This window comes from Rhinolophus sinicus, chromosome 16, assembly GCF_057876585.1.
Source record: "Rhinolophus sinicus isolate RSI-liver-muscle chromosome 16, RSI-T2T, whole genome shotgun sequence".
Lineage (NCBI taxonomy): Eukaryota > Metazoa > Chordata > Mammalia > Chiroptera > Rhinolophidae > Rhinolophus > Rhinolophus sinicus.
Genome location: NC_142516.1, coordinates 55,191,433 through 55,208,775, shown reverse-complemented (window position 1 = coordinate 55,208,775; position 17,343 = coordinate 55,191,433). Strand labels below are relative to the sequence as shown.

Below are 17,343 nucleotides of genomic sequence, written 5' to 3'. Positions count from 1 at the left end.
AAAAATGAAGCAGGCCAATAGGATAGAGTGGAAGAGGGTGGTGATATTTTATGTCGGGGGATCAGGGAGTGTGGCCGTGTATATAAAGATTCTGTCATTCAATATTTATCGACTGCCTTTGAAGAGCGGGCTACTCTGTGTGAGAGACAAGATGAATAAGACATGGTCCCTGCCCTCCAGGAGCCGACTGCTCAGTGGAGAATCTCGCCACCTGCTCCATTAGGCAGATAGATTAGAAGTCTCGGGGCATATAACATTGTGCACAGTGTACAATCTGAACAGATTGTGAGTATTCCAAAACTCACAGTGGTTTCCATAAAATAATTCTCACCTCAAGAAAACATTTTCAGTTGGTGAGTAACTCTGTTTTCCACCGACACCACTCATATTTGAGGGTTTCCTTAATGCAATGATGACTTGTTTTTCTGATTGGTTGCCAAGGATTGTTTGGGTCCTTACTGAAATGTACTTGCTTAACTCCTCCAAAGCAACTTGGCTGGTTTCTTGTACTGGCAAATGCTGCCTGCTGTACTGAAAAATGTGTTCTTTCTGGAAAATGTGGACAGTCCTTGGATGGCTTTCATGAAAATTAAAGATACAAAAGAGAGAATTATAGATTTTTATTTTTTTAAGTAAGTGATGGAGAACAGAAGTTTGTATCCACAAGATTTACATAAATGCAAGTCACCTCTTAGATGATGTGTCATTTTATCCTAGTTCTATCATGCTTTGTGCAGATACCTGGCTCAAAATTTCCTGATTCATCAAGAAGACAGAGAAAAATATAATTATGGTCAAAATACCAGCTTGCTTAAACAAGCTGCTTTTCTTTATTGTGTTTTTAATACAATCTCCATATCCTGAGCTTTACAAAGGTTGTAATGCTATAACATTGCTAAAAAGAAAACTCAATCATGTGCGAGAACAGCACCAAGCAGAAAAGTCTTTGTTTTCCTGAAGACAGAGCCTTCTTAATAGAGGATGGGAGATCATATCACACACAGTTGTTCCAGAGTAAAGGAGCAGACTCACTGATCTCTCCTCTAGCACAGATGATGATAAGACACTCACTGTGCAGGCTCCATGTGGGAACCTTCTTCCCCTTCACATTCTCACTGTCACATTCCTCACCCCTCACCACAGTTAGAAGACCCAGGAGACGAAATTATTTTGGCTAGGCTGAGGCATAAGCACAGGGGATACCACTTGTTATAAACGCCGCAGTTATTGTTGGGGCTAAGAGCTGACTTTGTAGTGGTTTGTTCTATCAGTCAAATGGAAGCAAGAGCTTTTGGCCTCACTGTTGATCTCTTACATCGTGGCTGGTTTCCACAAGTTGCCATCTTACAGAGGACACGTTTCCTCTCCATGGCGCCTCAGGACCCCGGAGGTGCCAGGCAGAATCATAGCCAAAGATCCTCACTTCCTTCCTCCTCCAAACAGAGATTAGGCAGTTCTGCCTCTTCTGTGTTGGAGAAATTGCACAACAAATTTTGAAGTTTTTCGACCCATTCCTTGCTTCTGCCGTACCGAAGTAAAACATCAACTTGTTATAAATTTTACTTTTTTTCCCTACATGTTGGATTCCTTCCCATTGGTAAAGTTTTCACTCTTATCATGGCCTCATTTATAGCAGCTTCCACTGCTGTGATCATGTCAGCTTAAGGGCCAAATGACAGACAGGAATTTTGCTATCAATGTTACTTCCGAAGGCCATGAAAAGTCAATCACTGGATAAGATCAAGAACTTACTTCTAAATATAAACTCTCAGCACTTGCAAATAACAAAATCTGCTAAAGTTTCGCCCAACCCTAAAATCCCCCCTAGCAGCTCCGCTCCTCCCTAGACACTGTTTCCTAAGGGCTTCACTAACAATGAAATTTACACCATTGAATCTTAAGTATCTGATGTGGTGATGTGATGCTAACATAAAAACTTCCACTTTCAGCTCTGTTAACTTTGATTTGGAGACTATAATGAAATTAAGTAACCCCACAGGGTGGCCGTCCAAATTGGGAAAGGTGTCCAGCTGTTGGTGGGTTTGGCTTAGGTTATGCACTTTATTTGTTTGTGTTATATGTTTTGAACGTATTCCCAGGGCTTTTCAAAAGAGTGATGGGAACATTTGTATGAATGGAATGAAAGCAAGGGATGAGGCATTCCCATACTCAATTATGAACCTAGCGACATGTGTACTTATTTGAGAGTTAAAGTGTGTAAGACAGAATAGAGAGAAAGGAGGGGGAACCTAGGGGTCTCAAATATGACAGCTGCCTTTTCTTAGCAGACAGCAACTGAAAAGCAGGAAGCTCTCGACTCTTTTACATACACAAAGATATTGCAAACTGCCTTGTTTCTTTTTCCCCTAATATCCTTTTCACTTTGAGTCACTATCTGGACGAAGGGTAAAGTTCTGAGGCAGCAAGAGTGGTCATTATGTCAGGTGATTGGAGTATATCCACTTCTCCTTGTGATGTTTTCTTCAAGGTGAAAACAGACAGCACGTTACAGAGAGAGAGAGAGAGAGAGAGAGAGAGAGAGAGAGAGAGAGAGAGAGAGAGAGAGAGAGAGAGATTGTGTGTGTGTTTGTGTGCGTGTGTATGTTTCTCGTTGGTTTCTTATAACCCTTGTGGCTTTCTATGCCAAAGAGGAAAATGCCAAACTCTTTGGAACCTCTCTTCTTTTGACAGACACATTTCCCAGAAACTGTAACCAGAATAGTTGGAGGGTTGTTAAACAAGAGGGTATTACTAAGGTTGGGGTGGTGAACCAAAAGTATTTGGAAAGTTTGAGAATTGAGAAGATTGGGGTGGTTGACACACACTTTCTTTTCCTTTAATTTTCGAGTTTATTTTTTTTTCCCCTTTCTTCTTTGTTTCCAGTCAAGTGTATTTCATTCCAGACATTAAATCAAAACCCTCTCCTCTCCTGTCTGTTCATGGATTAGGAGTAATTATAAGGTAAAAATAACATTGTCTGCTTCCTTAAAATCCATAGTTTTATTCTGGAGATCGTATAGAAGAGTCTATTTGACTTTTTCCCTCCAAGTTAGATATGAGGTGATATTTCCAAGGTAGCTATTATGCTGTCTAATATAATGTTAACTAGATGAGAGCATATCTTTTACTTGTAAGGCTTTTTAAACACTGATGGAGAAAGACAGACAGCAACACAGTAGCTCATGGCCGATTCAGTCCCTGAGGACAAGAGCTAGAACTGGTGGGATCCCAAAGAGAATGCTGAAGCCCACTGAAACGTCCCAGAAGGCTGTGGGGTTTCACTACGATGTCCAGTAAATTCCATGTAATTACAGCTGTGTGCTGAAGGAGACCTGTGGTCTCCACTGTCTGTTACGACCTTAGCAATGGCCAGAAGGGGAGTGGATAGTATTTAACAGCCCCCCCCCAATACACACACACACACACACACACACACACACACACAGACATACACACACAGACACACATACACACACACAGACACACACACACAGACACACAGACACACACACACACACACGTACCAGAAGCTATGAGCTTTCTTCAGAAAAGAGACAACTTTTGGAATAAGCCAGCTATGCAGAGCAGAATTTAAAAGCTTGTAAATTTAGGTAAAATAGTGCACCTGTGAATCTTCTTTTTTTTTTTTTTTTAAGTATGAAAGAAAAAAAAAGGCAAATCCTAATAAAAGGCAGCTGACCTCTTAGGAAACGCCAGACTCTGTTCAGCTGTACTGGGTTATTTTCCTAGAACAATACAACAAATCAATAAATTTGAATTGAGTCATCATGGTGTTTTTTAGAATTGCCTGAAAGGCTTGTCAAAAATTTGACTCTCAGGAAGTAACCCACAGGTTTTGATACACAGCATCTAAGGCCTGAGTCATCTGTAAAATGGGTGTTTTACCATCCTGAACATTATTAGGAGTCTTAAAAGAAAAGGGCCTGTTGAAGTTCTCTGTGAACTGCACAGTGCCCCATAACTGTTAATATTTAACTAATATGGTATGGATAATGTTCTTTCTGTTTGTTAGGTAATATACTAGAAACTCCTAGAGAAATAAAATAAGTCTTCTGTAGTTGTATAGTTTGCATAGTTGGTAGTTGTCTATTTTGAGAGTTCACCAAGAATACTTCCCTCTCAAGAAAATGAATTCTTTAAGCAAAAATTTGTGAGCAACATCTTTCTCTTCTAAAAGTCATGGCTTTGTTGTTCCTGATTTAACTCTGAAAATAACACAAGCAAAGGCATCAAGACTTCATTCCAAATTGTTACCAAGGGGGAGGTTTCAATCTTTCTGATTCTTTTATTCTTTGTTTTAATCACACATTTATTTGGGGCTGGGGAAGCTGGAATTTATGTCAGTTTGATGGCATTGCTTCCTCTTTTAATTGGACTATAGGGAATGAAAATCATTAGGGGATGTTTGTATTGTATTTGGATGAAAGGGTTTCCCTTAATATGTACTTGCTCACAGCACGCATTCTTAGAATGACTTAATAGTGCATAGTTGACATACCTCACACACAGTGGAGGCCTGACTGAATGAGCCCTGGGATGAATGGGCATATGTGAAAACTAAGTAAAAAGAAATGCTACAAATACCATAGTAGTATACAAAATTCGGGCTGCGTTTCATTTGCAGTTACTACTTAAAAGTGGAATCCAGTCAAAGGGTCATTTTTCCCCCCCACATTCACAAAGAATCCTAGGGCTGGAAAATACTTTAGAAATAATCCAGTCTAGTGGTTTTCAAATTGTGCTCCCTAGAACTGTAAAGCAAGTTTCCTCCTCCTTGGCTAAACATTTGGATCACTTGGGAAACTTTAAAAAAAATATGCTAGAGCCCCACTCTCAAAGAATCCAATTCAGTTCATATGAGTGGTCCCTGGGCATATGTTTTAGAAGTTTTCCAAGTGATCTATGTACAGCCAGAGCTGAAAACCACCATTCTAGGGGTACGGTAGTCCAACTTTTGGACTAATGATCTGATAAATGTTAAGTGTACTCCTTGGGACAGTATGATAGGATATATTAAACTGGGAAAATTGGGATGTGCTTGTGCCTTACAGAGTTCCTATTAATTTCAAAGAAATCACTAGACTTTCAAAAAATTGAATTAAACAGCATTCTGTCAGGTACTCTTTGAATAGGACAGTCTGCAGGTATACAAGGGACACACAGATGATTATGACCCAGTCTTTCTCTTAAAGATTTTATAGTCTTTCAATCTGGAAATATATATGGAGGCTGGCCTGTGGCAGAGGCACAGAGAGGGAATGAGGAAAACAGTATACATATAACTTTAATAAAAGGCAGATGTGTTATACATGGCACAGGAAGAATTAAATCTCAGAAAAAATATTATAGCTTTCAGCATTTGCTCTATTTTCTCAACTCTTCTTTACCCAGGGTAGAACTGAATGAAATGAGTTTTGACATCCATGGTCTTAGAACAGAACCTTTTTTTTTTGTTTGTTTGTTTGTTTTTTTCAGTGGTGGGAAGTATGCAGGAATAAAAAGGAAACATAATGCAGGTATCCTGTTCCCTCTTACCTCTTTGGTATAGGTTAGATATTTCCTAAAGCCTGACACTCACCAGTCAGGAGGTCACTCTCTCTGATGGATAGAAAACAGTAAAAGCTTGGGTGCCAAGTGTCTTTTAGGACTCATTCTAGATGTCTGACCACTGGTTTCTTTGCAAATGGGAAGGCAGAGAAAAACACCTGCCTGACTTGATTTGATTTCGTGCTTCTCAAGGTCAAAGATTATTAATAGTCCTAGGTTGGTTAATAGTCCCAGAATGGATAATAAGAATAGCTGAGTTAAAAAAAAAAAAAAAAAAAAAAAAAAAAAAAAAAAAAAAAAAAGAAAACAAGAAAAGAAAAAAAGGAAGGAAGGAAGGAAGCAAGGAAGCAAGGAAGGAAGAAAAAAGAAATTGTTAAAAATCTCCACTGTCTATTGCTCTTCATATTCGTCTTAACTTAGAATCTTTGGAATTTCTTTGTTCTCTTCCTAAATATAGACATTTGGCACAAAAGTTTCCAAGATGTGATTAAACATAAGTTTTCATAATTTCCTATTGACTCCATCCAGTGCAATCTCTTATTTATAACATGTTACCATCTCTATCAATGGATGGATGGCAATATAATTAGCCACAGAACACATCTCGGCAGTGAGTGCTTTCTGTCATCTTTCATACTATTTGAGTAGAATGTTATTTAGCATAAGAGTGATTTGAAGATTCAGGTGTTTCAAAGGAAGTAGTACTCATCGGAGTAGAAGAACCAGAAGAAAAAAAATCCATAACTATTTAATGAGATGATCCTTAAAGGATGACAGATGCGTGTTCAACAAATAGTTGATCATAGGAAAACTTTCTGGCTGGGTAAGAAAAATGTAGCTTTGTTCAGACAATTCTGGAGTCCAAGGTCTTGATAGTGAAGAAGCAGAAATTTAGAATGGAAAAATGGGTTCAGGTACCATTCCATCTGTGGTGAGTTTTGAAACTGGTAAAATATGTGTACTTAGTTTGGTCGGTAATTATGAACTACTGAAATTTTTAATTATGGAAATTATGTAATCAAACTTATGCTTTATTAAAGTTAATTGGCCAGCACAGTGAGGAATAGATTGAGGCCAATCAGAAAAAGATTGGGAGCAGAAGAATATACGAAAAAAATTTATTGTACTAATACAAAGAACAGCAGAGAGGTTTGTGTTGGAAAGATAGGGTTTTGTTGGTAAGATAAGAAGAAAAAAAAACATGAACTTAAAGAATTGAAAACGTGTAAATAACTAAGCAAGAATGGTGTTTCCACATATATAAAATAAGCACTGGCTTGAATAGACAGTTTAAAGTAATCACAAGTGTGGGAAAGCCTAGTTTTTGTTTTGCCTCTTTATATTTCTGCTGAGCCTGTTTAATTTTACTAGTAATTTTGGAGATGTGTATGTAGTCAATGAATTTTGAAAATCACGATGATTTGGAATATGATCATATAGGGGGAAAAATGTCTACAGACAATGAATGCTCTGTCCACCTAATAGAATGTACCTAGTTAAAACTGAAAATTTCAGTACCACTCAGATGAAGGATTTGTGTCTACAAAACTGATCAATTGTTGTGACATCATATAGAAAAACACGAAAGTTTATAATTACTCTCATTAAGAATTCTGTGGAACTACTAATCTCTCCGCTCCTGTTTACATTTTATTATTATTTCTTGCCTATGACATTTTGTTGTGCATTTTGATTAGTGAAGCCTAAGTCTGACCAAACACTCTGTCACTGTACCTTTCAGCACAGGCCCAATAAGGGGAATATTAAGGTGACATCTGACCAGCTACGGTGGTACCTAAGCCCATGTTATCATCCATTGATTCATTTGGCAGCAATCTTTTGGGATCCGCTTAGAGTCCAGGTTCTGTGCTTGTTGATGGTGATTTAAAGAGTATGGAGGTGCTCAGAACTTAGTAGCGTACGTTTAAAATGCAAAGAATGTGAGACCAGAGTCTGGGCAAATTTATTCTACTTAGGGGACTGCAGGAAGGTTTGTACGGACAGTGATATTTTACACAAAAAGGGTGATTGACAACCAATTCGTTTCCTCTTTCTCTCTTCCTAGCTGCATCCTTCCCTGCCTTTACTCCCTCAAATATTTATGGAGTACCTATTGTGCTTAAAGCACTATGATAAGAGCTTTTGGCTCCAATCACACACAAAACTGCTCTCAAACAGCTGAGAGAACATTACACTAAGTATGTGCACTCAATAGAAATTGTTAAGTGACATAATTGAAATATAAGATAAGTGTAGAAGTGTAAGATGAAGATAGAGTAAGGTTTGAAAAGTGGCTGAAAAATAGTAGTCTTGATGTCTTTGCTAAGTTCACTGTTCGGAAAACTGCTCCTGAATGCATGCAGAAGCATCTCCAGCTAACACATGGAGACATCGCTGCCTCTGGGAAGCAAGGTGAGATAGTATAACTGACATTCCGGTCCAGGATACAAGGACTGGTTTGTCACTGGTCATTTAGTATAATCCCCAGCATGTGAAGAGATATATTCCCCGTTACATGAAAATCAACTCATGGTCTTTGCTTCTGAGTGAGTTTCCGAAAATCATTTCCTAAAACCCTATTTGAAAGACCCTTTAAAAAGAATTCCACGATTCTATGGCTTTCTTGTTAAAAATGTGAAAATTAAACTTGGTTGGTAGACGCAGAAGTCTTATTATTATAGCTTTGAAAAACTGCTGTGCTTTAGGTTACTCTATTTTTCCTTCTTCTTCTTTGTCTTTTCTCTCTTCCTAACCATTGAATCCTGAAGCACATTCTTTCATTAAGGAGATTCAGTCCCCTCTACAGTACTTGACGGCGAGTCATTAACATCCCGCATCCTGTCCCAGTCTTGAAAGATAAGAGTCAGCCTCATGCAAATGAAATTTTAAACAAATGCTGCTTTACTTTTCTGTCATTCTCTTAAAATGTGCAGTAGTCCCCCCAGATCCGTGGTTTTACTTTCCACAGTTTCAGTTACCAATAGTCAACCGTGCTCTGAAAATATTAAATAAAAAGTTCCAAAAATAAACAACTCGTAAGTGTTAAATTGTGCACCATTCTGAGTAGCGAGATGAAATCTTGCACCTTCCTGCTCTGACCCACCTGGGAGGTGAATCATCCCTTTGCCTAACATATGCACTCATACATACTACCCTCTGTGAGTCATTTAGTAGCTGTCTCTGGTCACAGATCAAATGCGGTGGTATCACAGGGTCTGTTTTCAAAGTAACTTGTAATATTACTTACCTAATAACAGCCCCAAAGTGCAAGAGTAGTAGAGCTGGCAAGAGTAGTAATATACCAAAGAGAAGCCATCACATACTTCCTTTAAGTGAAAAGATACATGCGTATAGGAAGAAAAACAAAACGTATAGGAAGAAAAACAAAACAAAACAAAACATAGTGTATATATAGGGCTCGGTACTCTCTGTGGTTTCAGGCATCGACTGGGGGTCTTGGGACATATCCCTGCGGATGGGGGGCTACTGTACAAACTTTGGTTGGCCATGAACCAACTACAAGATAGTAGTTTCAAATTTAACTTCATTTCTGGTCGTGTCCTGTGACATTGACATTCTGTAGATATTGAACCCAAGCTTTTTCTCTGTGAAAGAATCTTGTTATAGCTCCCAAGTACCCAGGATTCATTTCCATCGAGTGTCCCATTCTTGTGCCACTCAGCACAATGGAGTCTGCTTCATCCGTTTTTGGTCCCTGTAGATTTCCCCTCTATTGAGTGATTAATTACTAGCTTTCTGGTCACTTCTTAATCTTTTTTTCTGTATTTTAAAAGTCATTCATTTATAAATTTTCTATTATAAGATACAAAGACTAAATGGCAAGTAGGTAACTGCAATACATTCCTCTCCATTCAGCTTTGCCTTTACGACCAAAGTCATCATTTGAAAAAACATGTATAAAAAAGTCATAAAAGTTTAAAACTTAAAAATAAACGATAGGCAATCAGTTTCCTCGGTGAAAACATTAGCATTTAAAGGTTAAAGTGACAAAAAATGTGCTTACTCCTTCCATTACTAGCAAAGTACCCATTTAGCAATAATTGTATTTTTTTAAAAGATGCTGCAAATATATAAAGATAAGTGGCCTCTGAATATTTAAAGACAATAGATTTAAAATAATAAAACCAAAACACATTTAATTGTTAGGAAGCATTGAAATCCCACTGCTTAATGTATGAATTAATGGGACTTCTTGACAAAGCACCTGTTAAATTTTAGCTGACAGCTTGTCATATATTAATTACAAATAATTGTAATATATAGCTAACATAATGCATGCAACAACAACAACAACAACAAAATAGGAAGATAATTAGAGTATATCCTTTGTTTTTTCCCTTTACTTTTTGTTCATAAGAAAAAAATGACCCAATGTTTCAGTTGGGTTGGGATGGTGCCAGTGGTTAATGGAATGCCCCACTCTACTAAAGAATTTAATGGGAATATCCATTTGTCACAGTCGCATGCTGTAATCTCCAGTAGTAGAGCCAATGGGAAATAGTGTCCTACCATGACGTCCACTCTCTGCACACTGCAGGTGAGAGTGAGATGCAGCAGCTGAACTGAACAGCGTCAGGGTAGACGGCCTGGCTTTTTTAGGCCTTTCTTTAGAGAAAGATGTGGGTTTCTTTCCGTTAAGAGAACAGTACTGCCTGAAAGCAACAACAAATGCTGCCCTGCAGAAAAAAGAAACTGTGTTTCTTTCAAATGGAGAAGAGTGTGAATATTTGCATGGCATGTCTCAAAATCTCTTATGTCTTTGTCCACTGGAAGCCCACCTGTTTGTGAAGAGACTTTGAGAAAGACCAGGATTAGACACTCATTTCAATCACCTCCTGGTTCTGAGTTTGAGCTTTCAAATCTGAGGAATGGGAATAATAGCACCTACACTTGCTATGTTACTGGTAGAATACATAGGACTATATGAGTCAAAAATTAGCTTGGCATGTGAGTTATTGTCTTCGTTTCTTCTTCACAATTTAGGTGGAATTACAGTGTAGTCTTATTACTTTATATGTGTATATCTTGTGTTCCTGAATTAATTAAAATATTGTTTAGTTTAAGGACTATAATATCTATCTATCTATCTATCTATCTATCTATCTATCTATCTATCTATCTATCTATCTATCTATCTTATCATTGTCATGTGCCTTTTCTGTGTTTGGGACAAGCAGCAATCTACTGAGAAATGCTGTATGAATTAAATTTGAAAAACTCTCTCAAGTGAACATTATAACACATATGGAGATTTAGTATTTACATTATTTCAGGATTGATTATTTACTAATCATCATTCCATTTATGTGTGTAGCAGCAAATTAATGAAGCATACTAGACACAACTAGCACCTGTAGGAAGAAGTCTCACATATAAATTTCATCGCCTTATGAAACTGTCTTCAGAACATGTCATTTGAGCCTAGGTCACGTGTCTCCATTCTAACTGGATTTAATACAACCACTGCCACTCTCACAAACAAAATATGATCAGCAACAATTATTCGATACCTTGGTTAATAATTTATAATCAGAATAGAAGTAAAAACACATGATTTGAAGTCAAACAGAATCAAGCTAGGTTCAAAATTCTAGCTTGGCCACTTACTAGCTATACCAGCGTGGCAAAATAACTTATCCTCTCCGTTCCTGTTTCCTCCCTTACATAATGGAGCTAATAATACTTAACTAGCAGGGCAGCTGTTAAGATGGAAACTTTTCATTTTTTAATCACTAGCCACATGATTGAAAGATGTTTTACAAAACAATACAAAAGAGTATATGTAATGCACGCTTCATTCTTTTCTTTCCTGCTTTCATTTCTTTTGCTTAAAGAAGTTGTTCATGACCCACTAGATTCCTGATCCACAAAAGGTGCCTTTTGAAAACGGTGGGATACCGTGATGTTTAGTGCATAATACAAGTAGAAAAAATGATTATTATTGTCATTATGATTATTTTTAGTCTTCTTTTTAGGAAGCTTCATGATAGATGAGAATAAAATCTTCTGAGTACTTCTAGGAACTCACTCTCTTGGATGGGGTCCAAAATAGACTCATACTCATCGTATGCTGAATTATGCACTAGAGGGGGTTGTGCTATAGAAAGACTCCTGTGTACTATTCATCACAGAATGTTAGAGCTGGAAAGGAACTAAGGAAATATCTAGTCCCATTTCTTCATTTTCCTTCCTGTAAGTATTTATAGTTTTAAAATATCCTTTATTTATTGCTCATTGAAAAATTCAAACAACGGCTTATTTGATCCTGAACTGGGAGATTGTTGGAGAGGAGGGGAATACAGGGTCATAATGTCTGGCTTATTGTACTAGTCCTGTCACCACATTTTGGATCACCTTAAAGTTTCAGGGACTCTGCTTCCTTACTTGTAAAAGGATGTGATTTCAGCAGATGGCAAGCCTACCTCTGCCGTTCTCTGACTTCCCATCTCCAAATGGTAAACTATCTCAAAGGTTATATCGGTGTCACAGGGTGCTGTTTTGTTACAAACCTGCTCTGAATATATATATATATATATATATATATATATATATATATATATATATATATATATATATATAAAATCGGGCTGCAGTCTCACTCTCACCACTGCTCAGATGTGCAGAGAAAGTTTAACACCTCTACTTCTGCTCTATCTCCTCTTCCTTAGCAGCATCACCCTGAATAATGCTGTTTCTTTTGTGTAGTAATACCTCAGACTCTCTCGCCACCTCCTCCCACCCCTACTTCTTTCTCCTAGATATTTGCTTGTAGTGGGGCAGGGAAATCTAGGATCTCATGGTATTAGGAAAGTTGGATTCTTGGGCTTATGTCATTTAGTTGTGCTGTCCTGTGTCTCCTGCGACGTCTGGGTCCCTTTTCTACCCGCTATTGTGCACCCTAGTAACGGTGATCACTAAGTTCTCTAGCGAGTCTAACTTGCTACCAGTGGGGCACAATGCTACTTCTTTGACTATGCTCCCAGGTAGCAGTCAGATATCCCAACTGGGATCTTCTTAAATAAGTCAGATCTGGTCAGGTCTTCTTAAATGAGGCAGAGGAATGTATGTCGCTCTACCAATGAAAACAGAAGAGGAAATTAGGGTTTTAAAAACTTTTTGTTTGTTCCCCTAGTATTCAACTTTCCAAGAGCAAAACAGGGCTCACAAGTTTATAGGGAAAGATGTGGCAATGAGAAAGCCACATCAGAGTTTACACCTTGAGTGAGAATCATCTATGTGGAGGCTCAAATTTCTGGATCCATCCTTAGGGCATGGAGGTGGTGGGGAGGGGGCAGGTGTCCATCATACCTGCTCAGCCTTGCAGTTCCTCGTGTCATCAGAAAGACTGAAAGGTAACCCTGACACTGGATGCTTGCATGGGAATACATTTCTTCTTGATTTTCACTATGAGGCTAACCAAAAATAAATAAATAAATAAATAAATAAATAAAAAAGGAAGAGTCATGCCAAGATGATCCCCCCCACTTCCCCTTAATTTGCTGGGAAACTAAACTTCATATAGCAAGACTTCTTTCAAAAATCTGTGACTTCTTTTTGGAGCACACAGAGGGCAGAGGATTACTGAACAATCCTTCAGTGCCTTTCAGAAGCACAGCATGCAGATGGTGGAAACAAACTGGCAGCTTGAGACAACAGTCAGGATGCCGGATCATTAGGCTGAATCTGAGGCTTTCTGCTTACCTTTGCCCTTTCAAAGATAACCTCCAATCTGCAGGAATGAATATTGTGTGTATGTCCTGGCCTGAACACAGAATGAGCAAGGGAGGTGCCTGGAGGCCCTACCTTTCATTTATTTAACATTTCTGACCAAGTTCATAATACAAATTTGGTAGGCCAATTAATTGCCAATGGTGGCTTCCCGCTACTGTCTTTTTCCACATTCTGGAGATCCTCAGAGTGAAAATTAAAGTATGCCCCTTAGATAACAATCTGCATAGTGTGTCCTGTGGATAAAGGGTTCTGTGGATGAAGGTGGTGTAGCCCAAAAACTGGGTGCATGTCTAGGGAGAGGGTTGCATTGGTGTCCTTCAGAGAAAGGGGTTAGTACTGCATTTCCAACATCAGCAAAGCAAGTAACATGGAAGCAAAGCAAGAGTATTACCCTAAGATTTCTTATTCTCTGACTCCAAAGTCGATCCTACAAGCATCCCGGAATGAGGCAGGCAAGGTGAACTGGGGCGGACACAAACTGGCTCATCAACGGGTGCTCCTTCTGTTATTATAACTGCTTTGAATGGGGGCCCCGACCAGCATTGTTTCCTCTCATGCACCAGGACGAAGAGCAGGAAGTGTCTGGGTGTGCATCTCTTAGGAGATGAGTGAATTTGTTAAAGAGGGTCTTTTCTGGCCTGGTGGATGGATGCTGGGGAGTGACGTCACCCCGTCCCCTCCTCTGCGAGTGTGTATGTGTGTGCGTTTGTGTATTTGTGCACCTCTTTTGACCAGCTCTCCTGCCTGCCCCTTCTTCGTCCAGCTCTCCGGCCCTTTCAGTGGGTCAGTGGTCCAGACTCAGGGATTTGCCAGCGGGGCGCAGCGGGCCTTGCTCTCCCCGCGCCCGGGCGCACCCACACTCGTACTCTCGCGCTGGCAACGCGCACACACAATTCCCCAGAGCTGGGGCACCGCGATTCCGTGGGATCCCCGGCATGTTACGAGGATTTTAGAAATCACCCAGACAAGGAAACAAAGAGGGAAGCTTTTCCAATTACTTTCCTAAGCTTTTTCATTTAATTTCCCCACCAAACCACCTCGCCTCCAACCATAACCACCGGGTTCAAGCTAGGTCCAAAGACTGCGCTGGACTGGCCATCCCACCTCCTGGCCTTGACTCCGCTCGGGCCAGTCTGCAGGCGTCACCTCGCCCCCTCTCCCCGCCTCCCCTCCCCAACCCGCGCCGGCCTCAGTTTCTGGTTACCTCTCGCGTGCGCTTCACTTTTGGGGGGAAGAAGAGAAGAAAGGGAGGGAGGCGCTGAGGGGGACAGCCGAGTTGCTATTTGTGGCCAAAGAATTCTCTTTAAAAGAAGCAGCAGCAGGAAGGAGCAAACAAGAGAGGCGGAGGGAGGAGAGCAGACGCGGCCCGGGAGCCCCCAGCCGCGAGCGGCGGAGCATCGAGGCGCGGGAGGAGGAGGAAGAACAGCAGGAGGAGGGAGAGGAGACACACAGCGGCGGCGGCGCCGGAGAAGCGGGCGCTGGGCGAGCAGGAGGAGCGAGAGGAGGAGAAACCGCCGCGCAAGCCGCGGGCTCAGAAGGGCCGGGAGGACGGCCCGGGAAGAGGAGGCGGAGGAGGCGGAGGGGGAGGAGGAGAAGGGAGTAAGGGTGGAGGGAGGGCGGGGGGACGCGCTCCTTTGGATGCTGGATTTCGGGATTTTGGACTCACTCGCTGACTCTCCTCCACTTCCTCGCTTCGGACTGGGCTGGCCGCACGAGGGCCGGGCGGCGGCAGCGGCGAGGGGGGCTCCCGCGTCGGCGGCCGAGGCTCCGCGGGATTAAATTGTCCGCCGGGAGGCGGTGGCTTGGGCCGGCGTGGGCTGCGCGGCGGTGGCGGGGCGCGAAGGTGCTGGAGGAAAGTGCTGGTGGCGGCGCGGGAGGCGGTGGCGGCGGCTGCCCAGCGACAACATGAGCAGGTACGTCCCCGGAGCGGACCCGGTCCGCCCCCCCGGGTCCTCCCCTCTCTGAGCCCTGGGCTCGCCCTGAGCGGGCTCCGGCAGCCCGCGCCTCCGGCCGGAGCCACACACTCCCGCGTCGGCGAGCCCAGCGCCCGGGCACCGGAGCGCACACAGTTTGCTCTTCTGAACCTTCCTGGGCAGAGGTCCTCCCCTGCACGGTTCGTCTGTCGCTTAAAACCTCAGACTAGGGAAAGTGGCAATTTTAGAGAATGAGGGTGTTTGAGTGTGCATATTTGTGCGACCCCCGCTTTCTCCTCCTGGGGTGGGCGTAGTGTCGGAGAAATGGTGGAGCGCTGGGGCAATCCCACCCTGCCCGGAGATTCTGCCACTGCATTTGTTTTTAAGAGGCAATGATTACTGTTGTGCGGAGGGCTGGTTACGGTGAGGGGGCGATTTTCCCCCCTTTCTTTTCTCTGAACTAGTGGGGAGACGGGGAAATAGCAGGAATCAAAGTCTACTCGGCTGCCATAGAGGAAAGGGATTGTTTTGGAGACCTTTCTATGGCAGAAGCAAAGCTCGTAGTTCTGCTACGGGAATCTGTTGTGCTTACACACTATTCCATAGGGAAGGGAACACATAATTTATAATGAAAAGTCCAAGTTGTAGGAAACAGATTGAAAAGAAAGCCACGGGCAAACCAAAGGTTCTTTGTTTTTCTATTGATTTCTTGTAGCCTTTTTTTTATAGGCATGTAGAAAACTTGCATTGTTTATCTGCGAGGTTGATTTTTCCATTTAGAAGCATTAACAAATGAAGTCAGTTTTCTGACGCTTAAACACAAAATCTTGTGCGCTAAGAGTGAGGGAGCTTGGCTTTCATTAACTGGCTGTTCCAGGATTCTGAATAGTAGTTCCATTCTCCAAAACCTGGACTGTCACAGTCCACTTGTATTGTTTCCAGTTTGCCTCCCAGTACAGTACTTGACAAATGTCTCCTCTGTTTTCTAAAAATCTTAGAATGATCCCCCAGACCAATCTGCCTTTTGTGCCTTAAATATCCAGGAAGATTCTCGAGGGATCGCCCCGCTCCCCCTGTATTTTCTCTTAAAGTTTTGGTGTTTTTCACCCAATTTTTACATGCTCATAGACACAGTGCTGGGGACTTGGAGCATAGCGCACACATTTTGAGCCTCTCAGAGACTAGTAATCTGCTTGTGACTTGAGACTGATTTGCTGTTGGACTTCCAGATCTATGGATGTGAACTGTACCCTTTGGTGTGTCCTTTCTAGCCATCCTGTAGCACACGTATGGGAAGTTAGTCCAACCACTGATACTTCTGAACGTGTTAGCTATTCTATCTCTGTTTCAAAGTGTACACACCCACCAGTCAACTAGTGTAAAACCAGGGTGTCCTACCAAGACTTGAAATATTGATTTAAAGGAATACTTAGATGATACCAATTCAAAGATGATGTTATATTTGTAATATGATGATATCCAGGACTATGCTTAGTAAATATTATACTTAATTTGAAATCATATTCTGTTATATGCCTCGGATAGATATTATTTTATTGACGTAGCAATGAGAGACTACGTTTTCAATGCTCAATGTCCGATTTCTTGACATCCTAAACGGACAACAGAAAGAAAATTTCCTTCCCTCCCACCTCCTGTAATTATGTACTGTATTTTGCTTTTCAATGGAGCTAACAATTCTGTGACAGATTTCTTAAATTCACCCTCATGCTATCAGCTATTATTGTACTTTCAAAGTGTGAAATTGACAAGCTGGTCAGTTTCATGAATTCAGCTGTCAGATTGTGTCCAGTTAAAAACTGCTAAAAGCTGTAAATGTGCCTGCCTGGAATTTTCTTTTGTAATGGAAGAACAGAAAGGGGATGAGGATTAAGAGGTGTTATTAATTGTAGATCTTTTAAAATGGGTACACTCCAATGTGAGTTTTATCGCTGGTTGTTGTTGGGAAATACATTTAGATTTCTACTGCTATGAAAGTGGCATTCAGTTTGTATCTATATTTCATTTTAAATAGTGAGCACTTTACATAGAAATAATCTATTCTTAAAGCCCTGAGAAATAATAATATAATAGGAATGAGATGCAACGA

At 41.0% G+C, this 17,343-nt stretch overlaps 1 protein-coding gene across 49 annotated transcripts in view; it reads left to right on the top strand.

Moving 5' to 3' along the window:
• The window catches only part of PTPRD (protein tyrosine phosphatase receptor type D), a 2,065,421-nt gene that overhangs the window by 1,563,763 nt on the left and 484,315 nt on the right, over positions 1 to 17,343 (top strand). For 8 of the 49 annotated variants that reach the window (XM_088793174.1, XM_088793175.1, XM_088793171.1 and 5 more), the window contains exon 1: positions 14,862 to 15,233. The exons of the other annotated variants lie outside the window; for them this stretch is intronic. The gene's annotated coding sequence lies outside the window, so the exon portion shown is untranslated. Of the gene's footprint in view, positions 1 to 14,861; positions 15,234 to 17,343 lie in introns of those variants that run through there. 49 annotated transcript variants of the gene reach the window in all.